Below are 8,924 nucleotides of genomic sequence, written 5' to 3' on the forward strand. Positions count from 1 at the left end.
CTTCTGTTGCTTTTTTCACGTTAACTTTATTGATGATTTTTTCCACTTTTTCAGATGTCACCTTTTGAAATTTAAATTTTGTATCTGTTGTCAAGTGATTTTGTTCAATGTATGGCATTTATGCTATGATGGTTTAATGGATCATATATAACATCATTTATGTAAGGGTGCTAGCGTAAACAATTCAAACAGAAAAAAACAACGATCTAATCTATTTATATGAGAAATACCTATGAACCACAAACGATAACTACTGAAAAACTGTAACAGGCTCCTGAATCGGGACAGGTGGATACAGATGCAGCGGGTTTGGATAGTTTTGTTCCGCCGACATACAATGTAATTGCCGTTGAAGGAATCTATTCCCCTTCAGAAGATCTGCGTACTTCATTCTAACACGGAAAAACATGATTTTGATGGGGAATGTAAGTAATGGGGAAGAAAACCAATGCTCTGTTCTGTACAGGTATTTTCCTCTGTTATATATATATATATATATATATATATATATATCGGAGCACTCCAACTTGGGATATATGGTTTAATACTTAATCAAATATTTACACAGATATGTACACGGTATGGTGGACTGCTTATCAGTTATCAAACATTATATACAGTCAAGACTGAATTTTAAGGTGGCACGGTAGTATTTCCTGGCCCAAAGGGGTCCCCGGGATAATGATAGCCTTTTTAGAATTTTCACCCATTTCTCACACTGCGAAAAATTCTACATTCACAGTTAACTGAAGTACTTTCATTTTACTATTCAGAAATGAATTTGAATGTGTATCATGACCGTTTACTTTTTTGGCTATTTTTAAAAACCTACTAAAGGCCACTAGTGGTTTTAGGTCATTTATCGTGCAGTGAATACATAATTTTTAAAAAAATCCTAGAAATTCATTTTCATTTGTATGTAAAATTCTTTCATATTTTTCTACATCAAATTCATCCCTCAATTTGGGAAAGTATTTCAGATGATACTGTATTTTTTGTCCAATCACACTGTTCAGATACATTGACTTATGTAGAGTACACAAAAGAGCAACCTAAATTCTGGAATGCAAATACTACCGTGCCACCTTAAAAACAAGTATCAATATCTTTTAATATTATTTAAAAAAAAACCAGTTCGGGAAAAGGATATGATTACATTACCGATGCGGGAAGCGAGAATATAGAAAAAAAATATTTAGAAAAAAATTGGTGCGGGCGGGTCCGTCAAACAACTAATAAAATTGGTGTGGCCCAAGTATGCATTTATATATTTCAGTCGATTGTGCTTCACGGTTTACTAGAAATAAACAAAATAAAAAATTGTGATATAATCAAATATATTGTACATGTTATGTTTAAGGGACCGGTCAATATTCATTGGGGGGTTGGGAACGGTGCAAAACGCAGTAGGACACACATTAATTATTTTTTTACCTAATATATTATAGAACTTCTACTTTTTTAGTTTTCAGCACTGATAGGACAGCAATATTTTTATGGCATATGTATGAATGTAGAAAATAGGCTAAACAAATCTAATTACACCAAAATAAACAAGATTAATTAAGGAACAAACAAGTAACAACAATATAAATACAATTTCAAGTTCAGACATTAATAGTATGTTGATAGAAAAATCACGTAATGATTTTATAAAGGTTTAAAAAATATACATGTATAAAAAATAAGTAATGACATAAAATTAATAAAAACAAAACAAAACAATAATAAACAAATGTAAAAAGAGAACATTGATGGAGCTTTTAATAAGTGGTATGATATACTGCCATCAGTGTGGTATAAATTAAACAAATGCAAATCATTAAATAAAGGTAGGATTAAATAAACAATAAAACATTCTGACTAGATAATTAAGAAAAAAAAACAAAGTCACAGATGACCTTGTAATAAAAGCCTATGACAGTTCTAGTCCAGTCAAATTAATTTTTAACCTTAAACTAATTGAACAGAAAAAGTTTAAGTTCTAATCTATAGGGCATTAAGCCCTAAATAAACAGAGAAAAAAGTCCCACAAATTCTAACTTGAGGAAAACTCAAAATCAGCATTTTTAATTTTCTTTGGAAATTAACATTGGAAGGGGAGCATTTTTAATTTTCTTTGGAAATTAACATTGGAAGGGGAGATAACTCCACAAAATTGAGTCTTTTTTTTTGTCTGTTTTTGGTTGATTTTCTTAAAATTTATGTAAAGTATGATACTTTGATGTAGTTAGAAGTTCAAAGCCGACTATATTTTATAATCTTCTGCGCCTGAAATGAACAAAAACCGAGATGTTATGGGTATTTTAATTTTTGGTGTGCATTTTTTGAAAAAAAATAATGTGAAAATTTGGTATTGTATATCTGTATATTATACTTGTTCAGCATCAACCTTATTTAAAGAAACTTTAAACCCAAAAAAGAAGAATATATGCTTAATTATTATTTTTTTTATTTGAGATTCTTTACCTTGACATGTTGAAAAATTCAATAAATGGTCAACTAAAAAATTACAAAATCTAGATTGAAGCGTTAAAAGATATTAAAACACCTTAAGAGTTGTTTGTTATACTCTAAAGACGGGTAAAATATCAAGAATCAATACATTCTGTTGAATAATAGTAATATTAAAGTTTTATATCAATTTTTATTGATATTTCTGCCTTTTTTGCAGAGTTATCTCCCGTTTCAATGCAAATCTCCATAGGAATTATAATTTTTTTTTTTGTCTGCCTTAAGTATGATTTTATGGGACTTTTTTTCTGTGTATATTTAGGGTATAATGCTATGGATTAAAACTTTAAAATCTCCTGTTGCAATTCCTAAAAGGTTAGGGTCAAATCAATGCTAGATTAACTGGACATGTGTATAATACAATGATCATAATAATAATGAATACTTGTAGTATAAGTAGTAGTAGTCGCAGTGAAAGTGAAAGTGAAATTGAAAAGGAATCTTATTTGTCTTCTTCAAGGAGGAGATAAGTTAAAATTCCAGACAAATTCAAAGACTGTGTGATCTATGTTAATCTGATGGAAATGAAGATAAAGTGTGTTTGATGTATTCATAGATTAGATAGGACATATACTTATTTAGTAAATATTCTATATAGGACAGCAACTTTTTTTGTATATTCAGATGGTAGGACATAGATATTTTTAAGGGAGAAGTATGAATTGCACCGGTCCCAACCCCCAAATAAATATTGACCGGTCCCTAAGATGATTTCATGATCTATGCTATATTTTCGAAACAATAGACTGCCCCTATTTCACTGAAGTCTTGAACATATGTATACAAGCACTTGTCCTACCTTCTGGTAACACAGCATTTAATAGATACTTTAGTCAGACAACATTTTTGAATAAAGAATACTTCGGTTCTTTTTTAGCTCACCTGGCCCAAAGGGCCAAGTGAGCTTTTCCCATCACTTTGCGTCCGTCGTCTGTTGTCCGTCGTCCGTCGTCGTTAACTTTTACAAAAATCTTCTCCTCTGAAACTACTGGGCCAAATTAAACCAAACTCGCCCACAATCATCATTGGGGTATCTAGTTTAAAAAATATGTCCAGCGACCCGTCCAATCAACCAAGATGGCCGCCACGGCTAAAAATAAAACAAAGGGGTAAAATGCAGTTTTTGGGTTATAACTCAAAAACCAAAGCATTAAGAGCAAATCTGACATGGTGTAAAATTGTTAATCAAGTCAAGATCTATCTGCTCTGAAATTTGCAGACCAATTGGACAACCATTTGTTGGGTTGCTGCCCCTGAATTGGTAATGTTAAGGACATTTTGCTGTTTTTGGTTATTATCTTGAATATTATTATAGATAGAGATAAACTGTAAACAGCAATAATGTACAGCAAATTAAGACCTAAAAAGAAATCAATATGACCAAAATGGTCAATTGACCCCCTAAGGAGTTATTGTCCTTCATAAAGTCATTTTTTAACAATTTTCACAAAATTTGTAAAAATTTACTAACGTTTTCCACTGTAACTACTGGGCCAAGTTCGTTATAGATAGAGATAATTGTGAGCAGCAAGAACACGGCCGACACTCGGCTAACCGAGAGATTGGTCGGTTAATCTATATTGAGTATGCGGCTATATCGGCGGTTGGTCTGTTAATCGGGTTGGCTAAAGTCTGTTAATCAGGTGTTATCGAGAAAATCACTGAAAGTTCAGTATGTTTCATTGTATAACTTTTTAAATATATTTTCATCATAAAAAGTATTCATGTCTAACAAAACAATTCAATGTACTGAATTCAGTGGTGTAGTTATTATTTTTCTAGCTACGATGTACGATCTTTAAAATGAAAAGGCGGGTTACTCATCAATAAATTTATACACATTTTACACACATAAAATGTACACAAAATGACACATTTGTTAAATTTACTTGCATTCAATATTTTGAACATCGAAAAAAGAAAGGCATTATGTTTGTTAACCATATTGATATCATTGTGTCAAAAATCCACACGAAAATCTGTATTTTGGTTACATAAAACAATCTTTATTTAAAACCTGGTCTGTTAATGGGTCGGATGTATAAAACCCGGTCTGTTAAATGGTCTGTTAAGAGTTATGAATGGCAATAAAAGTATAATTTTATTGCTGTATGGGGTGTTATCGGATCAAATGAATAGGCTCAGGACGAGCGGCTTAAATATACGAAAACAACACATGAGCAATGAAACATAACATATATACGGAAACAACACATGAAATTGAAAATTGATAAAAATGCTTTCAAAAAGTGTAATATTAAAGTAATATTAATTTCATCCAAGAATGATCGCATATATCATGTTGATTCTGTTTAATTGTCATGAATGACACAAATTTGTCATCTACATTGGTAACCAGTATATAAATCGGAGATAAACGTCGTAATGTAACTAAACATCAGTAAGTAAAATATATTGGGATGACAAAATATGAAAAATAAAGAAAGAATAATGAGTAAGATAAATAAAATGTAGAAAAAAATGACATAACAATTTAAAGAATACAGAAATAAACAATACCCCCAATCCGGACCCTCATGGTATACACGATAATCTGGATGGAAACACAGAATATAGAAGAATATATAAGGACAGTAGAGAGTGATACATTGCTAAAAACGAGAGAAAAAAATACTTGTTTAAGAATACACATATGAAACACCGGTGGCTGTTGAAACAGTAACGGATTGCGATGTACTTACATTTGTGACAAATTCTAGAGGTTTACATGCGGACAACTATGGTGGAAGATAAATGCCATTGTGTTTTAAATAGCGCTTTAGCGTTTTAGCGCTGTATCGTTTTCGCCTTACATATCCTATAGGGCGAAAACGCGAAATTGCGAAGTCGAAAACGCGAAAACGCGAAACCGATTTCTCGTTTTCGACTTCGCGTTTTTGACGTTGCGATTGCGCCTTTTCGCGATTTCGCGTTTTCGCCCTATAGAATATGAAAGGCGAAATCGCGAAATGGACTTCACCGGCCACCATAGACTCTGCACTTATGTAGAAAGGAACTAAACGGAATAAAATGAATTAAAACTTAAAATAACTGAATGTAGCTGCATTCGCTCCTTTTCGTTTACTTCTTTAGAGTGATTTGTAAACAACATATGATTAAGTAATAGAAGAAAAGAACCAATTGGATGATGCTGACGAATTAGGGTTTAACGTCCAGTGACAAATATCATATTCATATGTGAACGAGAACACGTTATATGTACCCTGTGTTGTATTAGAAAGACACTTTCGGAAGTGAGACCGTGCTACTTCGAACAGACACATAAATTAAGGCTGATTGAAAACGTCAATAAAAAATTAATGCATATTCCAGAGGCCAATCCATATCACGCTATATTAAAGTGACACATCCTTCAATAAAATGCAAAAAAAATCAAAATAAAAATGCTCTTTCTAGGATACTGTGGCACCGTATTGTCATTTTTGTTTACTTAGGAACATCTCATTGTTAAATTTTTAAAGGGGAAAATATAAAGGTAGCAAAATTATTGTGGTGGCTAAATAACTCTTAACTGACACAATTTCAATTGTCCAACCCATTAACAGACTTTATTCCCATAATTTTCACTAAAACGTGGTATTATTCACGTTATTTTACAATTATGAAATATTTACTAATGTCAATTTATTTTTTAGAACCACAGTACTATTTTTTGTCCTTTAAATGATATCTAAATTTGTTTGTTTCGCCTTTTATTAAAAAAATTGCTATGCGTATAAGCAAAAATACTACATACCTGCGCGACGCCTTTTAGTTTTACTGAAAACTGCGCAGACTAAGAAATGCTTTTTACAAGTGCAAAATGTTCTATGATAGATATCATTTTGTCAGACACTTTTCTTTTTTTGATTTGGCTCTTATAACATGCCAAAAATCTGTATATTTAATAGAGTTTAACATTAAATTAAGCGTTTTACTCTTAACAGACGTATAACCAACCCGATTAACAGACCAATCGCCCATATAGCCGCATACTCAATATAGATTAACCGACCAATCTCTCGGTTAGCCGAGTGTCGGCCGTGAAGAATGTTCAGTAAAGTAAGATCTATAAACACATCACCATCACCAAACTACAATTTTGTCTTGAATCCATCTGTGTCCTTTGTTTAATATTCACATAGACCAAGGTGAGCGACACAGGCTCATAAGAGCCTCTAGTCTTATTTTTCAATTCGTTTTAACGGTGGCACCTAGTTTTGAGAGTTGAATGTCATCCGTCTTAAGGTTCATCATAACCTTTTGGCTAAAATGGCCGTATTTACACCCCAAATTTTACTCTGAGTACAGACTAACTTATACACCTGCAACAGTTTTAAGGGATGGCAGGAACTAGATATATAAATTTTAAATGCATTTTATGTTTCAGAAATTTATAAACTTTTCTAGATTTTGCTATCCATTTTTTTTCGTTCCTGCAGAAGATGCAAAAATTAACTAAGTAGTGAAAACGATTGAGAAGCTCCCCTCACATAATCAATGTTGTGAGTAGTATTGATTTAAATGGACAATAGATGGACAATAGACACCTGTAAACAATAGGTGATTTAACAGGTTTAAACTGTGGAACTGAGTGGACCGTATCAAATGAAACTCGGGTGTTTGTTTATTTTGCTATCTTCTGCAGACTGGAAAAAAATGAACATCAAAATCCAGGTAAGTTTTTAATTTTCTGAAACGTAGACTTCATATAACTTTTATGTATCTAGTTCCTGCCATGCCTTAAAACTTTCCTGGATGTACCAGTTTGTCTGTACTCATAGTAATTTTGGAGGTGTAAAAACGGCCATATTTTTCAATTCCTTATGATGAACCTTAAGGATTATGTACCCTTCTGTTGATTCAATGCTAAACATATGGAAATTTTATAGAAAATCCACAGCCTTTATCCTTGTACTCTCACATTTGGCAATTTGATTACTGATAGATATAGGATTATTGCATGCAGTGCTAGCATTGATTTCCTTAAAACAAGTTTATTAATGTACTTATTGGTTAAAACAAATAAAAATATTGACCAAATCAAGTACACCTTAAGGTGTGCGCTCGACTTTAGTGACTCAACACGAATTTTCAGATTTGTTAGAACATTTTGTAGAAAATGAACACTAGCACATCATAGAAAAGCAAGTGAGTAATCTATATTTCAAATTTTATAACGAAAATCTCTGTATTAAAGGCTGTGGATTTTCTAAAAAAATCTTGATTTATTTGCCATAAAGTACTCTTTTTCTAGTAAATGCAATGAAACAGTAAATAATAATGCTTTCAATCAAGTTTCCCCTTGGTACATGTACTAAATGGCCTATCTCTATTATTCATTATATCTGTAGTTTTGATACAATTGAAGTTTGAAAAAATCGTACAAAAATGGCTACAAAAGGGGTCATAAACCTTTTTAGCCCACATCATTGAGGCAACTCTTCACGAGAGACAAAATAAAACAAAAAAATAAAGGTCACCGTACAATCTACAACAATGAGCAAAGTCCAAAACTAACGGCCTAATTAATGTACAAAACAATGAACGAAAAACAAACATGTAACACAGGCTCATTGAATGGTTTTACACTAGTAATTTTAGGGACCCTTTAAAGCTCGCTGTTCGGTGTGAGCCAAGGTTCCGTGTTGAATACCTTACTTAGACCTATAATGGTTTACTATTATAAATTGTGACTTGGGTGGAGAGTTTTCTCATTAAAACTCATACCGTATCTTCTTATGTCTCATTCGTACAGAATGAAGCGGGGTTAAACATGTTTATGGGATCCCAACACCTCCACCTAACCAGTGACAGTGGTGTAACAGTACAACATAAGAACGAACTATGAAAATCAGTTGAAAAAAGGCTTAACTCATCAGACGGATAAAGACAGAATTACATCTAACAAAATTACAGAGTGGACGGTTACTTTTATATTCATACAAGAAAAAGACACTAAGTTCAGATCTGAGAGTTCAAACCAATAACAACTATTTAAAATATATCATGCATCTTAGACTTAATTATCAATCAGTACATATCCAACATCCAATGCATAAAGTGTTAAGACGTCATTAACAGTCAGAGAAAAACATGACCTTGTGCAATGCCAAGATACAGTTTTCGACAGATTGAATAACCATGAAAGTTCAGATGTATGTTACAATAATATTTAGTTGGTTTTTAATTAACTGATAACAAAATCAATATTAATACCAATAAAAACAATATTTAAAGATCTAATTACAGTGTTTAATTGGTAACCTTTTAGAACAAGTTACTTCAAAGGATCGATAAGTTTTTTTTGTAACGATGGCATTCATCAAAAATGTCATTTTTTGGGCATCAATCACAATTATGTTTGTTGTATACCTATTCAAGTATTCAATTATAAATAAATGTTTTGC

The sequence above is a fragment of the Mytilus edulis genome, chromosome 3, assembly GCF_963676685.1.
Source record: "Mytilus edulis chromosome 3, xbMytEdul2.2, whole genome shotgun sequence".
NCBI lineage: Eukaryota > Metazoa > Mollusca > Bivalvia > Mytilida > Mytilidae > Mytilus > Mytilus edulis.